Source organism: Anticarsia gemmatalis, chromosome 5, assembly GCF_050436995.1.
Source record: "Anticarsia gemmatalis isolate Benzon Research Colony breed Stoneville strain chromosome 5, ilAntGemm2 primary, whole genome shotgun sequence".
In the NCBI taxonomy this organism is placed as follows: domain Eukaryota; kingdom Metazoa; phylum Arthropoda; class Insecta; order Lepidoptera; family Erebidae; genus Anticarsia; species Anticarsia gemmatalis.
This window is the reverse complement of record NC_134749.1, coordinates 3079089-3102682: the sequence shown is the minus strand read 5'-3', so window position 1 is coordinate 3102682 and position 23594 is coordinate 3079089. Positions and strand designations below refer to the sequence as shown.

At 35.7% G+C, this 23594-nt stretch overlaps 1 protein-coding gene across 1 annotated transcript in view; it reads right to left on the bottom strand.

Annotated features, from left to right (window-relative positions):
- The window catches only part of Lk6 (MAPK interacting serine/threonine Lk6 kinase), a 74080-nt gene that overhangs the window by 43551 nt on the left and 6935 nt on the right, over positions 1–23594 (bottom strand). Inside the window, exon 2 of the mRNA XM_076114114.1 lies at positions 6739–6837. The gene's annotated coding sequence lies outside the window, so the exon portion shown is untranslated. The remainder of the gene's footprint in view (positions 1–6738; positions 6838–23594) is intronic.

The window sequence follows — 23594 nt, the reverse complement described above, 5'->3', positions numbered from 1 at the left end:
TATTAAATCAGAAATTCTCTGAATAGTAATTACAATAAATAATACAAGGACAAGTAAATACGACAAGTTATTATTGGCGTTGAACAATAAGCAAGTGTCAACGACAGAAACAGGTATTAGACTCGCCATTAAATATATTTGAGTTGTAGGTGCACAATTAGAAGTAAGTACCTATACCACTAAGAGCATCTATTGCAATGGTGACTGTTTTCCACTATTAAATAATAAATAATAATGTTGAAGCCAGAGTTAAAGAGTACTTGGTGAAGGAAGTTTCAAGTATATGGCGTAAAGCCCAAAGTCACTCTTCGTCAATCACGTTTTACTATTCGTGTGGGTGATTTACTAGCATCATGCTGCGTTTTAATTTTACATTTCGTACACTTGAACACGCTGGACATCATCAGATAATAACAATTGTAAACTGACAAGTCCTTGCAACAAAATTAGTCCCATCAAGACATCTGTCAGTAAGTAGTTGGTGGTTATGTAAACAGCGCCCAGTTGCAATTGGAGATAGCAGGACAGGCAATACGTATATTCCGCATGACATCTAAGCGGCCAGCTTTGGCTTGGAGCCAGCACCTTTCGCCAGGTCATTCTCTCAAGAAAGTTGGCTGGAATAACTGACGCAACGTGTCTAGCCGCATGTGTGTAATCAAAGCCGCGTGGTTCGGTACTGCGAATCGCAAAATGACTGCTTCCACCGAAATATTCATGATAATAACGTTAAAAGGCAGATTAGTTACAAGTGGTGACTCAACACTCACTGACACTGTTGACTCAAGAATTTGACTGACATTGAGATGATTCCCGTGCACTAGCAATTGTTAAAAATAGAGCGGCACTCTTAATTCTTTTGTTTTCACGGGTGCCGGATTAACTAAAGGAATCGTTGTATCATTCACATTTTGCTCTGCAAAACAACACTGCAAAAAAAAGTGAAATGTCATTCACACAATTTATATAGCTAACTTAATTATTCAGTTAATTGTTCTTAGGGTCGTACTTTACGGATCCTTCATAATTAACCTTTAATCAGGATAATGATAGGTTGTGGGAGGAAAAAAAATATAAATATCATGTGATCTCAGACCTGTCTCAGAAGTAAAAAAAAAATACTTGTTTTTTTATAACAGCATTTGACAAATATCTTCAGCAACAACCGGTTTTAGTAAGTCTCTAGCTACGCATAAATTAATTAATCGTAATAATATCAGCTTTGTTTCCGATTATATAATAGTTAATTCGTTTGTATACTTATTTATTAATCGATATATCAAACAAAATATAGGTCTAAACAAAATGATAGTGTTATTAATATTCGATAAAGAGTCAATAAAACCGTCTAAGCTACGTGGATTATTTATCGTTTTGTCATTAATTAACATACCTAATCAACTATGACCGTCTACTGCGCAGTAACTAAAGGAAAAAATAACGTTAACATTACAAAACAATGTATTTAAAACTAATTAATACGTTTATTGTAATGTTTATTCTATGTATTTATGTATAGACCTACATAATAGATTGCTAATAAAAGTCTTTTTAAACAAATGGGTGTTGACTGTTGACGTGTAAAGTCAGGCGAGTGTGACGTAGCCACCACACCCACCAATACATAACATAGATACCTGATCCGAGACCTAAAAACGCTCTGTACTACATACTAACAAATTGACAACATCAAGTTGGCTTTACGAATAATACAGCTGCCAGATTGCTATTCAAAGTATCTGTCTAATCGATTCACAAAACTTCAAACCTAAATCAAGTTAATTTACATGAGGGTAATAAATCCAGATTTTATAGGCAACGATCGATCATATTTTGCAGATATAATCTACCTTAGTTCTCGACAGCTGAATCTAGTATAACTCAAAATGGTACCGAGATAATATTGCATTGACTTGCATATTTAAATAAATCATTTCGTATAAACTATGATGACGATTGCCTTTAACAATTATTACGATTTGACACTTATTAAGTATAAGAATATGTGTGTACCTATATCATGCTATTGTTTTTTCAATCTATAGGCGTAAAAACATAATCAATAATCATTTAGCTTATGTGTTTCATGTAGTAGTAGTTATAAATAATCATTACTGTTTAAAATGGCGACATCAAAACATAATATAATAATTTGTCGAATTCAGTGACAAAGTATAGTCATGTAGCCGGCTTAAGAATTATATTTAGAGTGCGCCGTTTCAAATGGATCCGCTGCGCAGTTCGTTATTTTGGTTGGTAGAAACAGCTGACACATGGCAACATAGATCACGGACGGATCACGCCACATGGCCGGCCACTATCCGCTTTTTTCTTACACCTCTTAGTTTAATAGTCGATCGGAGACTTTTATTGATTTATATTCAGTTAGTACGGCACTTTTACGTTATGTTTTGAATATTATTTTACAAAGTTTATAAACAGACACGACCGCATGAAATCGTACAAACATGCGGCTCCCCGATGCTTGCATGTAATATAACTTACAAACATATACCAGAAACAGCGCCTGCAGTATGTATAAGATTACTTACTACATAATTTATCATCACTTTACGGCATTATATTTTTTCACGAAGCGTGCTTCGTTTGTTTTGACGCTTGAAAATTTAAAAACGTGAGAGTTTTTCGCCGACATTATCTTGATTGATATGACGTTGTTTTGCTAGTTTAACCCTAATTAATACTATCTTTCTTAAAACAACGTCATTCGATGTTGAAAAAATGATTGTAGTTTAAAACATTTTGAGGATTAAAAATAATAGCAAGGTACATTGAACTATTCACGAACCTAATCTCAATAATAGTCTGTACATCCAAAGAATGTTGCGAGTAATCAGCAACGTCATTGACAGAAACCAGCATATTAAAATATCTGAAGCAACTTATGAAACATAGCCAACTTATGTTACTAATGCGTGAACAACTTATAAGTATATTAATACGTATGTACGGGGAAATTGTGTGAAAACATAACTATAGCTTGCGCATACTTTTATTAATTAAGCTATGCGTGATTCACCGCTGAAAAACTAACAGCTGCGGTTTTATTGAACCTACAATGGTGTTCGTCGTGCACCCTAGTTGAAAAATTGACGTGAGTCACAATTAGCAACCCTTTGTTCAGTTGAAATGCCATCGAAAATGCTCAATCGTGCGTGAACAAATCTGACGTGGACCGATATTGTTCACTACACGTTAACCATTCATAATAATGTTAGACATAGACGTTTCAAACATTTTTTGGTAGCACTTCCATATGCAAATTCTTTGATGATATGTAAATATAACTGTTGATGTCTTAAGGCATTCATAGAAATCACTCATAAATGTGTTGTTGTTAATCATTGTAGTTAATATATCATTCAGATATGTACATAATTGATAGCTATTTGACACGACTTTCGTGACTAAACATAATGTAAATGGATTAGTCACAAATGTTGTTGCCATTGTTACGTCCGTCGCGATTATACAAGCCACCGAACGACCTCATCGGCTTAAAGGAAGTGAAAATGTTAAAGCATACGGACTCGGCAATTAGTAGATACGGTGGCTTCATTAAACAACACATTTGGATGTCAGCCAGAGGGTTCACTTGCCGCGTGTGCAACTCGACACATCTACACATTAACAAAACTGTTAAGCTCCAGTAACGTATCGAATCGTGTTTCAATATGCGCGTTTTCACTTTTACATGTTTTATTACCCTGTTTATTCAGTAATGCAGTTTACGTGAGTATTATACGATCAGTAGCCCTACCATGAGTTGGCGTAGTTAAAAACTTGAGTAGTTAACGTGAGAACGCAACTACAACAGTGGGCTCAAATAGGGAAAGAATGAACGACAAAGCCAATCTACATTCACTGTTGTTTAATTTAACTACACGTTATTAAATATGGCGACCCATGGTAGCAATTTTGGTACCTTAACTATCCGCTAGAGGCGCTGTTCGAGTTTTACGAGAACTACAGTGTCTCCGGGAGACTATAGTTACCAACTCATGGTAGCGCTACTGTTATCACCTCGGAACTTTTGTACGCATGTGTATTATAAACCTCAGGATGTTCGATAACATTTAATTCGAGGTGAGGCTGATTAACCGAAGTTAGTTATCTAATAATCTTGGTCTTCCTGGACGTTGGAACCTGTGCTACCGGTAGTCAGATCACTAGCAAATGGATCCCGGCTATGTAATTTGTCCCGCTCTTACGTAGCGACATAGCCAGCGCCATTACTTGATTTACATAACAAGTTCAACCTTGGCCAAACGGCGTTTATTTGCAAATATATTATTTACCAGATGTGACCAGATTAAAAGCACCTACTAATGTAAACCGCCTACCGGAAAAATGACGTAATTCACATCCTGAAAATTGCACAACAATTGTCAGTTTAGAGGAGGAAGACAATAACAAAGCAATGATCCAAAGACGGAGCTTCCGTTGATTTTATTAATATTTATGGGCTTTGAGACAACGTCCCTGAATATTAATAAACCGCTAATGAATTTCGTAATTATTTCTGAGTAAAAACATCACATCAGAGCATGCATCCTTTCACCGCGCTACACACCGTAATAGCGTACAGTATACTTTTTACGGAGCCTAGAATGAAGTTAGGCATGCCTATCCAGTAAAGCTCCACGGAATGATCTTGCTTCGCATGCACGCTCGTCTGAGAGCAAAATGGCTTCCAGTGATCGTGATACTATGTACAAACAAGGTAAGTATAATTTACTCAGTGCTCTTAGTGCTTAGTGCAAATATTTTAGGTGTGCCTTATTAGTCCAGACGACGCCACTAGCCGCATAGCCATTGTAAGGCATGCCACCTGACTAGATTTTATACGTTCTGAAAATATTTACACAGATCTAGCAACAAATTAAATCTTACTTAACTATGAAGTATTAAATAGTTAAATATAGTCAGTATTTTATTTGTCCGGGATGTCATGGCGTACTGGCGGAACTGTTCGAAAGTTTTAAGATTACTCGATAAACAAACGCATGTACCTAACGACACAACTGCTCTGGACGTTCGTGTCTGTATTTAATTTATGGCCAACCTTTCCATCGCATTCGAAGCTCAAGTTCCAAGTTTAAAATACCTCGAGGCTACAGATAACGGCTTCGTTGTATTCTACAGTGTATTTTCACTGTTTACAAACAGTTGCACAAGAGCCTAACGGAATTGTGGCTGAAAGAGTCAAAGAGCAGTCGCAGCGATGAGTGGTTTAAAAAAAACATGTTCGCACAAAGGGAAAGTAGCAACCGCCTAGCAACAGGGCACAATAATTGACTGTGCGTGCAATTTCAAACAGCCAGTGGGTCACGCCTTCCGTTACGGCCAGGAGCACAGACAAAGGGCGACCGGGAGGTGCACCTGTCCCTACATGTCCTTTATATTTTCATGCAAAATAACTGCAATCAGATTGTTTGCGAACAATTTAACTCATACAATTGCTAACTTCTGCTTCACTGATCAAAAAGTAAAAGTTAGTGGCATATGGGTATGCTTCAATGCAAATGTGTTTGTAGTGCGTAATTATCGTTCTAGCCTAATGAACGTGTTAAAAACTTCACTATCTTGCTCATGAGGACTACTTCTTTCTATGGCACCTTGAATATTTATGAGAATGTCAGTCGACCCACGCTCTGACCGAGTTTTTATAGAACACAGTTGCACCAAGTTGCAGTGCAATAGAAAAATATAACTAGATAATAAACGTTATGGAATGTTCGGGGTGCATAGTGAAAAGGTCACGTCAGCCGTTAATATATTATGTTGCTTAGAACTTGTGATTGACTGCATAGGTATATGTTTGAGATTTCACCTCCCACCTTAGTCTTACATTTCTCCTAGCTTTAGTCTTACTCATACAAAGGCAGTTTAAACATATTAAATACAATATCATCGTTCCCCTCGAAGAGACTTACAATGATTTCAATGTGAGTTTAGTTAAGAGACACTTTTGTTAATAAAAACCTAACAAGCTGTTAACTAAAACTACACTTACACAAAACTCGCGTCACGGCATCGTACATTTCAGATTAAATTGTTTAATTAAAACATCTTCCAGTCACGGGTCGGTGAAGAAGATAACAGACTTACTGAATATGTAATATGGGTTCAATCTCACGCCCTGAGGGACACCGCACGCATAAAAACAAACATGGCAAGATCCCCAAAAGATACATACATTTGGACTTTTTTATTTACCTGTTCCATATTCTGATGTAGTCATAAAGAAAAACAAGTTCTTTCACCTTCACATCGAGGGATAAAATACGGCTCTAATAGTGGAAGAAGTCCAGAAATAAGTTCTAATAGATACTTGACAGGCAAACGTCAGCGGAGCTTTGACCGACGGTGTGCGTCAGCGGTTTTGTTTGCACGGAAATAGCGCGGTCTATGAAACTTTGGCATCGTATACCTTTGCAGGAGACACCGACACCTAATTTCGACTCCATTTTGTATCCGGGAGGAGCATAAATGTTATTTTCAGATACCTATTTGTACGAACCACCTATGCTCGCAGTGGTTTACAGATTTTTCTCGGACTTTCTAAGTTTTTCGGACGAATACGACGAAATTGGATTATAATCTATATCCTTAAAGTTGTACTACCAACTTTACAATAAGACAGATATTCATGCCTCAATCAATTAAATCTAGCTAAAAAACTAATGAAATTAAGTGACGTTGAAGTAATCTTACCTGGAAATTTCGTAGTATTAACAGTATTGATGTTGAAAATTATGGTTCGATGAAGTTATCATATGATGAGTACGCAGTTACTAGAGCAGTTTTGGTAATCTGAAACAAAGCACAATTCATAAATTAATGCCTAATCATTAAACAACTTACTAAAGATGTACCATGTATACTTTGTGAACCAACATTTGTGATTTATATCAATGATTATTTTGATGACTTATCTTAATCTACGTAAAATACTTCCACAAACACCCTGAAGTTCAAAGTTACATACGAACGCATCTGGTCAAACACGATCACGTCACAGGAGCAAACAAACATATAAAATTGCTGACGCAAAATGTCACAAGTGTGTACTAATCCTGACCGTATACGAAAACAAATGCATCGTCATTTGTCGTCATGACGAGTCACCGATATAAGCAGACTAAGAAAGAACGAAAGCCAAAGCATAAGCAGCAAACATTGACTTGAAATCGACAAAAAATCATAGTAGGTACTAGGAATATTATACAATTCCAAAACTCCGTAAATTATAAAGTTACGTCGTCGGTATCGTCCGACAAAAGTCCGGTTTCTACTGATGTTTCCGGTTCTTAACTACTCCCTTAAAGTTATCTATACGAGAAACATGCAAATAGAAACCTATTGGAACAAAGACGCACCGAGCGGAGTTTTCAATACACCAAGATGACTTTATTTTTATGACCTAACGGGAGGCCCGCGAACGCAAATGGATTTGACGTAAATTTAAAATGAATTGGGCAATCTTCCAAGAAGCCGGAAACCACCTAAACTATCACAAATTTGCATACCTACATCTTTAAGAATACGAAGTAAGTGCACAGTTTAAATTATACAGTATACATCGTCACGATGCAACACCATTTTCTTTCAGCTTCCGCATTTCCTGTTCATGTCATTAGATTACTCACACTCCGAGACAAACCAATCACCTATATAAACCACGTGCTGTAGTGATTGTGTAGGAAATAATAAGACAGTTTTTACAAGATATTGCTGTAAGACTATGGCTGCTCTATTACAGGAAATTTGCTCGTTATTGACGCGGATGTGAAGCACCCACGATTTAGAGATCGCGATTTTAACTACCATTGAATCAATTCAAGAATATTAAACGATATTAATAGAAAATTAGGCAAAACAAAAACCGCGTGGAAAAACTGTAAACATAGCGAAAATTTGAGAAGAAGCAGACTGCGCGCGAACGACCACGTAGATAAAAATCAAAATAGATTTGGCTAGGCGCCGCGTGCGCCGGTGCGCTAAACAATGCTGGAAACTAGGTCGACAATCTGTTTACCGTGTCAAAAATGCGAACTATCTGTTTCAGGTCCCCGCCACATCTGGTAGGTAATTGTATAGCTATTCAATATCAGTATTCCATTACAATTCCATTTGTTTATTCAAATTGCAAACAACTTTGGCAAATCTAGACCGCGAGCTTTTGTTAATTAGCATCAATCAATCAAGAGAGTCCTATTTTAATAAATCAGAGTACGCCGACTTTATTCTGTGGGCACAAGTGGAAGGTAGTCGGCCGTGATCGCACAACCGCCCACGCGATGCATGTGAAACTTGTATAATTCCGAAGATTCATTACCGCAATTGTACAAAAAGACTTCGATAAAGAAAAGAGTTAATTAATGAATACGAAAATAAATTCGAAGTGTTCGCGGAATTCCTACAACGCGTGTTTTTTTCGCTGAGGAAACAGAGAAGTGTCCTTGTCGCACTATCTTCCGCGTTAAATCGTCCACGAGAAAGTAATGCTTACTTATCATTCGATATACGGTTGTGGTATACATTTTATGAGGCAATTAATACCGACTACATATACATAATGTCATATTTCCGTATACCCCTGTGATTATCTACCCTGATGATATTAAGTATAAGATACTAAAGTATTCCCATTATATAATAAACATAGTAAAACATCAACAAAATATTTTATTTATACGAACCGCTGCACTGTAAAGCCGAAAAACCGGTCGGAAAGCAAGTTGTTTAAGAAAACCCGTTTTAGAGATTATGATTAGATACGGGCACAAGCTTCAAGCTCCATGATTATAGTTAAAGCCGTTCTGGAGATAATTGAGTGTGACAGATAGAGTAGCGGATAGACAATCAAGCCGATTCAAGCTACACTTACTAAGATTTTAGTTTCACAAAGCGATTAAACCGAACAAATCGATTAAAACGTTACCGCAACAGAACAAATGATAACAAAAAATGGGTCCTTGGCAAAAAGTTCTCCAATGTTTACAGTAACTAAGTTATACGGGTGTTGCCAAAAGTTTGAAATGAAAGAAAGTGTAAACTCATCGTGAGTTTATATTGGTCTTGCACACCCACACGTAGTTACGAGTTATTGTGTCAATTAAAAGAATTCTTTGTGGTTCTCTGTTCAACAATTTGTCGGTTTTACATTGTAGAAAATGATGTCTATAAAAACAAAAGTGGAATAGGATTGAGTATAAGTGTAAGCACCTAGCACACAGAGAGACTTTCCTAATACCAATGACTTTAGAATGCAATGAATAAAGGCTAATAGCTGTAGCCATCCTAAGTATGGAATATCATATTATACTACATAGAATGAAATTATCGGCTCTACCACGCTGCTAGTCTGCTACTTCACGTTTAAGCAATATCAAAAGTGTATTGAGACAAGTGTACAAAGGTTAGTCTGAGGGACAACAATGTGGTAAGCCATATTTGCGTTTTGACTTGCGGTTCTTTTACATTTCCGCCATTTTATCTGTATTGTCAAATACCATGTGGCTGATAGTTAATATTTGGTAAAATGTAAGCTGAATATTAACATGTATCATGCAGTCCAGCGTTCAAAATTTTGATTCAAACAAAGTTTATGTTCTGTTCAAAAATCTTTGCTTGTTACTCACAGCCGAAACTACTGAGCGTACAGAGTAGAAAGGCGAACGGCAGGTTTATATGAAGAATTCGTACAGCTTATAAAATGTCATGTTTAGGTTTACTTTTTGTTTTAATTGGTAGCTAATATGATAGACAAGCTTATTTTAAAATTCTTATATTTTTAAAAGTTGGGCGGTAAAAGTTATTTCCATTTTTAGAAGCCCCGATAGTTCGCTAAATTGCTCAGATGCTGTCAAAACCACAATCCAAAACAACAGCAAATTAGCGAATGCGTAGACGTCAGACTAAAAGTGACGTCTCATGAGATTTTCTTTTTCTTTAGTTGTCAACAAATATAAGCCATAGACCAAAAATTTTTATTTAAATAAACAAATACTTTCTAATTAATCCGGACTTCTAAAAATAAAACTCCCAAATAAAAATAAGTGACTTAGTCCCCTTAATAAGTGGTACAAATTCTGTTACGAAACAACACAAACTTTAAGCTGTACGAAATCTGCCGAACTCCTTTGGTATGAAGAACCGAAGAAGGGGTTAAAAGGGTGAAAACTTTTATATGAAATATCAGCACTAAAAAATGTCGTGAAAACGGGAAATCTAAATTCCAATTCGCGGACGACCGATCCTTGTTAATATAATTTCTTGGTTAAGTTGATAATTGTACGAAGGTGTTTAACCGGTATCCTAGATTCTAGATTAAAACACTTGTGCACATGACTTGTAGTGAGTCAGGTGTGCAAATATCAGGGTTGGCATTGACCATTTTGCAGATGACACACCATTATAGTTTAAAAGAAGGAATTCATAGCGTTACTATAACATATATTTTTCACTTTCTAAGAAAATACTCAATCACACTTGTGTATAAGATGACTTCTTGTCTCATCTTGTTAAGAATATTTGCCGAAATGATCCTTTAGCACAAGTCTTTGGTCCTTATCTACTTTAATCACACCTGGATTATATTTTATATAGCTGATGACTAATTAAAGTAGGTAAGTAGTGTATCCCCTCTCCTTTATTTTTTATTGCGTTTGAGTTTTTAAGGAATGAAGCATCCCTATCTTTCATCATACTTTTCTGCTTGTGCGTACACCGTATCTTCATGAGCATTCGTCTAACAAGGATGTCGTATATAACATGGGAACGCATCTCCAAGTGGGTTATTTGTTCACATAACCTACGCACCGGAAGACGGTCAATGTCAACCCTATTGTTGGTCTACCCGACCTTGACTTCCGATTGAACTTTCGTTTAAAATCGCTTGAAAACAGACGGCCACATATATTATGAGTCAGCAACACGTGGGACACAAGAGACAGTTTTAGAGTTCCGTATAGAAAGCATAAAAACTAAGACGAAGTTCGATCTATCGATTTACGCTGTGGTCGTTTGAAACGATAATCTAAATCATAATTGTAACAAGATTTGTTATTGTAGGAACTATAAAGGTACCCTGTTCTTACATTTGAAGATAGACGTCAAGTGATCATTCAAATAAGTCAACTCATGACAAATACTGAAAAAAATATTTGTATTCCTGACCCAATTATTGAAAGCACAATAATTGAAAGCTCTTCATTTTCTACGACGCAATTGTGAAAAAATGTGTTTAAGATAATATAGTTTTTTTAGATTTTAGTTAACAAAAAAAAATAGAAATGAAGCCAATGAGGTTAGCATTGAAGAAAATTGTCTACTACGCACTACACAAAATGTTATGTTCTTTAGTTTATAAACAATAATTTAAAAATAGACACCTAGTAGTGATTGTATTAAAATTCTGGCAACGAAACCTTATCACGGGAGTTTTAACTCACACGTGATTATACATATATTTCATACAATTGTGAGTAAAACATTCCTATATAAACGTGACGGTTTTATGTTTGTTGGACGTCTCGCATGCGATGTGCATTAAATCGTATTTATAAGCAGTACTCGCAGAGCATTTTTAAATTATATTACGCGGCGGCGCTCAAATTATACTATCCATAAATTTAAAATATCTGAGTGTCTCTGCAATTTACAAAGATGCACTCTAACGACTCAGAGGGGAAATAGAACGTAAAGATGCCTGTGACACAACTCAATAGCAGTCTATTGCAGCCAGTTGTAGCTAGTTCAGGGGCTTAGCTTGCGTCAAACAGGTTACGCGGCCACGTGGAGTTTTCAGTTTGTGTGATAACCAAACATTCAGTGCGATATTTTCACACGTAACCTCCACCAGCAATGTTTGACTCCATTAAAGTGTTCATTTTGCAATATTGATATAACCTTGAACATCTCTATAGACGAGTGTAGTGGGGCACTGAGGCGCCTACAGATACCATTTTATCTGCCGACGTTAATTTTAGTCGAACGATAAAAATGTACAATCAACTACAATCTGCTAACCTCTGTGATTACACGTTTGTGTATCAAATGCAAAAACAACGTTAATAATGTACGGAATACTTTCCAGAAACAAAATAACGAGCAATGCTACCTCTACAAGTAGTTGTATATTTAAAGTTTTCATTTACATTTAGTCTGGAAAACAATGTTCGTTATCAACAATCGAAGACTGAAATATGCGCGCGTTATTGCGTATTGCGGAAATCGGCAATTGTTAAAAATATCCTAGCAAATGTGTGTTACTACGTAGATTTTACGAAGAAAAGATTTTTCGGAAGAAAACATTTTCCGCGTGACTAAGAATTTAAAATAATAAATACTCACGAATCTCTAGCTGAATCACGTGTGTCTAATAAAATGAGACGACATGTACTCCCGCCACGGCTCTGTTCCTACTGAACATCATTACATAATACACTGGACATACAAGTTCTATTACAACGAAATAAATTGAATACACGATGAAGCGCTCCTCAAATATACTTATGCTAACTCAACCAAATAATATAATTACTAACTTTATTTTATTGATGATTTGTTAATTATTCTGACATGAATAATGCATTATTTTCACTTTAATTTTGAATGACTTGCCATTATATTAACCCTGACGGTTCTTTAGCTTAAGCAAAAAGTCGAATGTGTGAACATTATACAATTTTCAAAACTACCATTTATACATCAGATACCACTTAAATGGCAAGGAAAGTTACGAATCAATAAGAAATTGGTATTATAATTGGGCACGGTATCAGGTATACGTTTGTTGCACAACATAGTAAAATATTGCTAATCTGTTGATCATGACGTTGTCTAATCATAACCTGCCGACCACACCCTCGACCAGGCGCAGCAACTTACGACTGACGTAGGACGAAATACAGACTCCGAAGAAATGTTTTGATTGGGGAAATCGATAAAAAAATCTTAATATTAATATGATTTTATTTTTTAAGAGGAGACCGATTCTTAACATCTTTATAAACATCAATACTGTCAATTAGTTTATAATTTATCATTACTATGCATTTTACTTGGAGCGGTCAGACCCAGGGACATATTTATGCGAACCAATTTTATTTATGGATAGCTGATAGCTTAAATTTGTCGAAAAAGTAAAAAAATAGTTAAAGTAAATAACAATAAAGTAGACATACATAGGAATAAAACAATCGGCATTCACACTAATGATAAAGGCACAAAAAGTCGAGGCGTGCCGGAAATCATTTATTCAACCACGGCGCCGAATTAATTATGTGACTTGAATTCGCTAGCGTTAATAAATTCAGTTTTATTTCTGTACCACACATAGTTACGTGCCGTCAAGTGTGTGAGAAACTCGTTTGCTCGACGAATTGACGGCAAACCTAGAAATATTGCGTTTTAGATATACACCAGACCACGTTTAAAACCACCATTGTAAATATTTTCATTTTATTTCAAAGCATGCCTCTTAACAGAAAAGACATTACCATACAGATCTACATGAACATTTACAAAAGTTCTCGTACACTTCTTACAAAATAACCATTACTTTTCCGATTGTGTATAAAATAATGTATCTCGTGTTTTTGTGTAAACAGAAACCGTGCCTCCAACACCATTATTCAAGTTAAAACCTTCATAAATACGACTGAAAATAACGAAATAAGAGTCGGTAATAAGAGTAATTATAATAAATATGAATGAATATATAATTAACTTGCTTACGCAGAAACCGCATGACAATTGCAATTAAATAGCTCGCATAACATTAAGGAAAACAGTTCATGAGCTGAGATTTTTTAAATGGAGCACAAGGAATTTATAGTGTCTGTAGTCAGAATCATAAACATGCCAGTTACCACTGATGCTGTGCACTGTCACGTACGTATAATGGGTCAAGGATCAACTCAGATTTAGAACAGACTCCAAATGATTATCTTTACAATCCTGGCTCATACTCGCTAAACGTTATGACGGCATTTGTCGAACATATCAACAACATAAATTTTGTTAACCAGACGTTTGAATCGAATCATCTGGTAACGGTTCTTTTCTATAGCTTCTATTCCAGGGAAAAAATATTCCTATCTCCAGGTAAAAGAGGAAAAGTCCATGACACCCCGAGTTTATTGACCGAAAGGGACAGGTCAAACTGTCAACAGAGTTCACCTCGTGACAGTATTGCATTTAGAATCAAAATAAAGGTCCATAATATTGATTCGAAGGATCTAATAAAAATGTATGAGACCCATGGAATAAAATTCAAAATTTATGAAAATTTAAAAGATCGAAGAACCCTGGAGCAGGAAAATGACACGTCAGATGTATTATACAGAACCGAAGGTGCTAGAAAGCACAATGCACCCCCATAACGATATTAATAAATTCAAGAGTTTAAGGCAAACAAAGAACTCTGGGACTACCTCAAGCCGATGACGCAAAACGAAAAACCAAAGGCATCTCAAATTGTAAACTCTTTGTTCGCCAATCCTGGTTTTTAATCTTTCAATAATATAAATTGCAAACAAGCGAAGAAAAAATACTTGACATCGTAATACAATTTCGCAGATAAGCAAAATATTAAAATCAAAATGACAAAGTGGGTCAATGCCAGATGGACTATCGATTTCGGATGCGGATTGTAAATACTGAATCCACTTGTACTACTTATATGCCCCTGATAAAACATTATATGTATGTACGGTGATTCTTTCGCCAATCTTAAAGGCTTTGACAAATTTACTCCAAGCACACGAATCCAACTAGACCGTCTGTAGGAACCTCAGCAATTCTAATCACACCAGTAAAACCATGAATTATAATTAATTGTATTCATATAAACGTTATTCAGCATAGGTAGCGTACACTGAGCAAAATTAATATCCATGAAGGAAAATCATTTCAATTTGGGCCAAGGCCCCATGAAACCCGATTAAGTATGAACGTGTGAAAAATAAAAAGTTATTGTTAAATAATCCAGTTTAAATGAGAAGAAATTGTATTAATAATTGGTTTATAATGCAAACTATTGAGAGTATTGCGTCAGACATTACACAATGCGATTCGAGGGCAGGTCACAACTACAAGTTAATCTTGTAAATGTACTAAAGGAGCGATATCAGGTATAAAATGAATGTCAACCCTAAAGTTAGAACAGTACTTGTGTACAATAATAACTGTTACTCTCGCTCTGACATTCCAAGGTAGGGCAAAGGCCTCTACTATTTCTAGTCTTTTCTGTAGGCAGCCAGTAATATGATGATGTTATTATTCACTTCGCATAGTCTCGGCAGATCTTTCGTGATCGAACGCAATGATCTTGTTGTGTCAGGGATCTTTGTGACGCGGTCGTAGACGCAGTGGCGTCTTTGAACTTATCAGTTGGCGACTCATCAGGTATGAGACGAGTATTACATATACAACACCCACTAGGAGTTTATTTACTCCATCGTGGTCTACATAATGAAATAACGCAAATTGATTATAAATAAATAAATCGATTCTGGACTAAAACACATTCATGCTTGTTACTGCTATGGTGTACGTGATACAATACAGGGAAGGAACAAGACACGTAAAAATTGCATCACGATTTCTAGCGAAAACGAACAGTTAATGGAAATCGGGGAGTGTTTAACTTTTCCTGTGGGCAAATATGTTCATGAGATCGCATTCGCCAAGACCGGGTGCCGTTTTTATAAATTTTTTTAGAACTACACATTTCAACCAAAATCAATCACTTTTCCCAAATTTTAGATTCTAACTTACGAAACCCCATCATTAAAACATTAACATTTTGAGATTACAGTTCTTCAAGGATTAACTGTTCCTGAACACATTATATCATCAGGCAAAAGGGACAAATTATTAAAGTTTGATATTTGTGGTATAAAACAAACCGGCTCTATTAAATCACAACAAGAGTGACAACAAAGAACCGTTTGTTGCACAGAAAATCTCCATGTTTGCATGTCACAGAGTCTGTTTGAATTTTAAATTAAGGGAATAGGTTACTGCCCCAGTTTTAAAGGCCATAGTCTACTTGATCACGAAGGTAAACACTTGAATAATTAATATACACGTAATAAAGTAACATTAAATTGGGAAGACGGTTAATGAGCATAAAGAGGTTTCTTCTATTTACATACCCGTTTATATTTCTGTTTAGCAACGAGTCGCTTTGGTATGATAGGTAGAAATGAAAGACGGGAGAAAGTATACCAATAGATTTTTATCCGGAAAAATTGTATATAGATTCCTAACAGAAGTAATTAGTAATCTTATTTATTAAGTAATCCGTCATAGACACAGCTCTATTGACGATATTTAGGGTGATTGAGGTCTTTTGGTAAATCTAAAGACCTCAATCATAAACAAACTTCATGATTATTAATATAAGAGTCAATGGCAGTGCTAAATTGGCGTCTCTACATTGTCTCAAACCTTGCGGTTCGTAGTGTTGTAGATCAGTAATTTGCGCTCTGGTGCTTAGTTTAACACATGAATGTTATGTAAATACTGCTTGTTATGTTCGCTTCTGAAAACGTAATATAGATTTAGTCGAACGCCCTTGGACAACCAATATTTAATGGGATTATGCTCAGCTCTTACAGCGTTCGTTATTTATACGGCTATTAGATTATTGCATAAACCAAAAAAAGAGTATGTAACAGCTTGAAATATGGCTTCTTTTTAAGTGTTATACCATCTTAATGAGTTAAATAATATAACACGTTACGTCTGCTCACTGTGTAAAATAAATCTATAAATAAATTGTTGGGTAAATTTAGAGGGATAAAATTAAAATGTGGACCTAACGTAACTTGAGGGAAGTTCGAAACTTTGCGCTGTTTCGTAATCTTTTTGGTTAACTGTAGTTTGGTTAATTGTAGTCCAAACATTTCTCTTTCCTTCACCTTCAAAGATTACAGTCACGAATTAACTTTCAGAAATATAAATATAATGAGCTTATCTAAATCTTTAAATTACTTCCAAATAAAGAAAACATTTTCATTTTACGTTCTAATTAGTGAAACTGAATATTCATACAGACGTATCTGATTATAATGCCTTTGATGTTTGCTGGACGCACGGCGTCCATGACACCACTATTTACTGCCCATATTTGATCACTTTAATTAACATCTTACTGTTTATTAACAAGTGTTATTCATAGGTCACTAAGACGAATGAAACACAATATTTATTATACACAATAATGGTAAACTACTACTAGACGTTTAAAAAATATTATTGAAAATGAACCGCAATTTATCTTCTGCAAATATTTTTTGAATAGTGTCTCTACGAGTAAATTACCTACATAATGTTAGGTAACAGGAAAACTTTACGCAACAAAATTGTGAAGACATTTTCTTTTTCTGTATGGAAAAATAAGTCAACGTCATGGAGATGAGTTGAGAGTGAAATTACGAGAGGTTTTACTTTTGAAACGTTTGGGAGTTTAAAACGTGTACAATTTTTGCTATCCGGAAATCTAAACCCACATTTACCCTAAATACAAGTAACAACTTTGGCAATTCATCTTCTTGTTGACATAACTGTCACTGTGCCACCAGTAGTAAAACAAAAATAAATAAGAAAAAATACTCTACAATTCCGGCAAACGTACTACATTCTCGTAGTATTTGCGCAGATGTTAAGCGACCTCAGTATATCGCGAATAAACAAAATAATAATATATTTAACACAATAACAATGTCTGTCAAATGCTAGGAAAACAAACAGTTTTTTTGGTGGTGACAAAAAGTAATGAATACCTGAGCGCAATAACAAGCTATTAACTGCGTAGGGCAAGCTTTAGCCTAAACATTATGCGCAATATAAACGTGAGCCGCATAGAATACGTATCTGGGCGCGACTATGACTATTTCCATTCCGCTGTTTATATAAAGTTAGAATGAGTCTAGTTAGTCAAGCTGCATATTGTTTGAACTAGTCAGAGGCTGTTTTGAACTATTTATTGTTATATTTTTCCTAAAGCCTCACTAAGCTAGGTACCTACATAGATACGTTTTAGCCTAAGAATCTATTTAAACCACAATAGTATCATCAGCACCAATATTGTTCAATACAAAATTCAAATGCAACATTAATTCCACAATAAAGATAACATTGAATGGTCTTGTTAGATTAATCCAATCCAGTTTTGGTCACATTTTAATCAGGCTATAAAACACATTGTATCATAATGTCGTCAAGAATAATGCGAAACAATTAGTAAATGTTTAATGAGCGTTTGATGACCCACGTGACGGATCATCGTTGAATCTTTACACAGAGATTAATGATACACTATTATAAGTAACAAATCTAACGTATTCTCTATTAACAAGTTTGTTGCACGACAATTACTATGTAGCTGTAGATGCACAAACAACAAGGCGTGCGGGTCGATCGAGTTCAGGGTTCCGTAGATCTGAAGGTGAAAGGAGGGCACTGCACCGTACGCCAGGGTGGTACACTTCCATCTAACTAGAACCTGTCGCCCTTACGTATCCGATATACAAGCATCGATACATATCAATCGTAAGGGAACTCTATTGCGGTTAATGGAACGTGCTATGATTGAGACAAATGTACGTCAACTGCGTATGGAGTTGACGTCAGTTTTTTAACTATCAGTGGGAAGAATGCAAGTTACTGGTACAAGCTCTTGCTGCTGGCATTTGCTAGCTAAATAATAATCAATTCGAACGAAGAAAGTGAACAATTAAAATAAAAAGCATTAAAATCTATATCCCAAGGTGTACAAAGCCAGAAAAAAGTTGCATTAACGCAAGTAAAAGTTCTGAACTCGAAGATTTATTTATTATTAACGTTTTCATGAGAGGAAAAACACTTAATAAATGTACATAATTCCGTCTATAAACATCTGTAGATAGCACCTGCTTAAAATGTAAGAATGTGCAAAAATATGTATATCATATTCAATAGACATTTTTCTGTAATTTTCCAAATGATTGTGAAATCCTTGAGTCGATTCGTGATTTTCCTTTATAAATGAAATTCAAAACAAATATTGCTTATGTATAAGATACGCATGAAATATTATTGTAATGTTATATCTCGTATACGTCTTGTTCTTGTGGTTTGCAATTTAGGCTCATCAAGATTATTACTCCAAACTGTCGTAATTTGAAACTACGAATATTGCTGTAGTGTGTGGTCTTTGATGTGGTAAGTTCTGTTATAAGCTCGGTGTTATGCTGGTATCAAGAATACTACATACGTACGGAAATTATGAGACGGATGCCTTCACTCTTATCACTTTCGGAAGACCTTTTATTTAAGGAAAATAATAGCAATATTACTCAGGAACAAAAATAAGAGTTTAAGTACTTGAAAAAGTTAACTCGCTTTAAAATACGCTTGTTTTTTCTTAGTTAGTTAGTTAAACGGCCAGTGCGCTGTAAGTGTAAAGTGTACAACGGGAAGAATTGAGTGGGTAATTGGACGGTTCATTAGACGAGTTCGGTGACTGCCTCATGCGCTCGGGTAATAGTCTGCTAACAATTTAATATTAGATTTTCGTAGAAATGACTACGCCTCGTTACTACCCAACGTTTCAAGGAAGAGTATTATGTTTGCCAAAAACATTTTTTGCGCCTATTATAACTAGTTTTCGTGTGTCACATTAATTTTAGGAATGGAGGTCGGCTCTGATCTCTGCTGTCTCTGCAATAGCAAATGACCAAAATTATGGTAGAATATTTTACAACCGGGAAACGGGATTAATTCAAATGTGCGAATAGTCTCAACGAACCTTGATATCGTAGAATTATGGCGGCAGACTTTTACGACGCGAAAAAAACATTTTTATGCGACGATTTATCCTGTAAATGTTGGCAAAAATATATAAACACCATCAATCCGGGCAATAAAATCTGTTACTGTAATAACATTAGCACCAATACAATTATTAGATTAATACGCAATCGGCGATTTTCCAATTCATACGGCTTCACGATTAGGTGTGAGGTACCTTCTGGATGTATTCGTACATAATGTATCGAAATTGATAGAGGCATAGTTCAGTAGTTGTATTCAAAAATAGCACTCAGTTCAACAAGATTATCTTTTGTTGAGGAGTACGTACGATAATATCAGTAGCACAGATCGGAGATGTATTCCATCGGTGCTTAGGCACTATGTTTATCTGATTAAGCATATAAGACTTGTAAAGCTCACCGCGTAAAGCGAAGAAAAAACGCCGACGTAATCTGATAGGAAACCTAGATTATGTCCTGAGTGACGTAATTGTGACAAAAAACATTATTTATGGTATTCACGGTGATAAAATGAATAGAAAATAAATCACCGATATAGAGGTAGGCATATTAATTACAACTCTTTCTTAGTATAGACTCATATTTTCAAACATGAGATGGCAATTAGTTTTGCAATTTAGAGAAAAGTCGTCATCATAAGCTAGTGAAACATAACGCATCTACTTTCATTATTCGAAGTTTAGATACGAATATGATAGCTATTTTTAGTTTTATATTTTATACAGGATCCATAACAGCTAATATGCCTAAGTACCTACATGACATTTCGTATCCGGCAATCTACATCCTCTTGCTAAGTAAACTCAGTCATCCTTGGATGCGTACAATTTCCGACCCCTATGCTGACCGAATACATCGCCAGAACATCAACCGACCGTGACCGGGGACCGTTGCCAACTGAGTACATAACCTACAATCAATCATCAATCAGAATCGATAAGCATCTTTGTGCCAGCACACAAAAGTTTTTATCGAATCTCCGTTCGACGCAGTGGACGTTTCTATGGCGCTGTGTGTGCGAGGGCTATCCGCACCGCTCAGTGCCGACAAGTCGACAACGTCAGCCGGAGCGACAACCGGCCGTGACCGCGTTGCGTTGCCAGCAACAGCCTGCCCTCCTCAGGGCACTAAACTACGGTTTGCGTAATAATATGTATTACATTACGCTTCGTATACGTATTTTGCTATAGAGCTTTTGCGCGCAAATTGTCCCGAATTGGCCCAGTTTTCAGCAGCATCAAATGCCAAGTACAGAAAATGTTAGCAGCAATGTTTTGACACGTTCTTGAATAAAATATGAAGCCCAAAATATTATCCACATAGAGCCAAAACTCCAAAAAGATATAGATTCTCATTGATAAACAAAACACACAAAAGTCCGTTAGGACTTATCCGGTGCCCGTCGTAAAACAGGGAATGGGGTTGTGTTTGTAGGCATGGGGCTAGCTTATTTATCGTGTTATGAACGTCATAAAGAAAAGTTTTGATTGTCAAGAGCTGACGCAAATACACTCCTCCAATTGATACCTTTATTTACTCTCTCTGAGCACCACTGTACCTATAACAACTATTGTTCAGTGACCTTACTGATGATGCCGCTTGGTGAACACTGAACAATAATATGTTTTCCTTTTTGATACCTTTTGTAGGAACAGCTACAATTCATAATCACATAATATTTTACTCACTGGGATTTGGTTTTAAATTAGATTCGGAAGTTGGGTAGGTTTATAACTTGCTCTCGGTGCAAAGTGTTTTACAAATTTGCGGTCATGAACCAAAATTCCAGTCTTAGTGACCTCACTAAACACAAAAAAAGTGAAATTAGAATAATATTAGTAGTTTAAAGAGAGTAATAGTTAGCCATATTTTCAATTATATAAAAATAGTAAGTCCCTAAGAAAAAAGAGGCAAAGGCAATGACGCATAAGGTACTGCTACTGTGATAAAAACGTACGGGTCAAGATACCGGCGTCACCGAGAAGCTGATATGTAAAGAATCTGTACACTCAGAACTAAGATGTATGCCCATTGTATGTAAATAAAGAGCAGCAAAAGTTTATAAACATTGACACGTGAAAGCGGCGATAAAGAAGTCAAAGTTTTCTCCCTATCATACTCCAAGCATGACATTCGTATATCAAAAAATATTTTATACCGACAATATAATTAACCTCATTCAAAATAATAATATAGTTATTAATTATGCAGATAAAAAAATGCCAATGGGGAAATTGAAAATGAATTGATATTACTGTCATTTAGGTTCAAATAGTTCCATTACCCAAGAAAGAAAACAGAATAATGTTTGAAGAACAGAGATATTGAAGAACAACCAACTACGATTGGCAAAATTGTCACTTGCAGCAATAAGACATTTTCATCAATACTCTTTAATGACAAGAGTTCAACATCTGAATTCGATCAAACATTTCTGCGTGCATTGCGTGCATGTTCAAGAAGTCTTTAAATTCTATAATACAACCACGGAACTACAAATGTTCAGGATCACCTGAGGGGTCAAAGGCGTATTTCGGTCAATATGATGGATATAAATATTTACATTTCATCATATTATCACACATGCATACAGCTGATACACCCAAGCTAAAGAAATCGGCACCTATTTACAGTGGCGCTTCACTGCACCGCTGCACCGGTGATAACCCCGTGATTAGGGAAAACGAAACAAAATGCACTTTATCTAAAGGTCGTGCTGTCATATTACATGCGAATCATGTACGTAATCAGTACACACATCAGCTTGCCTTCTAGCCTAAGAATAGAACACTCTTCAAGAGTATCTGTAGTAATTATAGAATCAAGTAAAGGCAGAGGTTTTCTCTTAATCCATTAACTTTTCAGTTCGTATGCGGTCACGTCTGAAGGCAACTGCTATATGAAAGTTTCCCGGAAACGTTCAGCTTATAATATCTAATACAGGCAACAAGCAGTATTATAGCCATAGATTGAGCATTAAGTGAGGTCGCAGATTGTTTAACCTCGTTGATCGCTAGGACTAGGAACGACTGTTTACTAACACAAGCCAACATGCCATGAATGTGTAATAAAATTATAAGAAATAAACTATATTTGCTTTTATTACATGTAGAGGTCGATTCAAGGATTGCTCTTGCTGTTTGAAATAAAAAAAAAATATTACAAACGGGGTGTTCTTTAAATCATCTTAATTTCATTTGTAAAACAAAACGCAAACTTAGATGCGTATACGGACAAAGCATAACAAAAAAATCTTTCAGTTCAATTTCATTTTATACGCCCGCGAACATTTGCACTTAAAAGTTTACAAATTATAAATGCTTAAATTTCTCTAGTCAATATTTATTATTATACACATTACTATATTGATTTCTGTACGTTAGTACGACCGCCCTCTTTTAGCAACTGTACAGAACTATTCTAAGCCAAAAATAGATCTCATGCAATGAAACAACACGTTACGACATCTGTTATGATCTACGAGAACTACAGGATCAATATGAATTTCAGCCTCAAAAATAACTGCGGTTCTTAAATATGTCTTCGCCTTTCGGTATTATAACCAAGATGAAATAAAAAAAAACATGTTTTATTTATAACAACAACGCACTTCTTACTGCGTACTTCGTCGATAAACACAATAAAAATAAAACATCAAGGGCCTGTTAAACATTCACACCCATACACTTGGAAATCGCTAAGCAAACTTACTTTATTGGAAATCCGTATTTGCTCGAACAA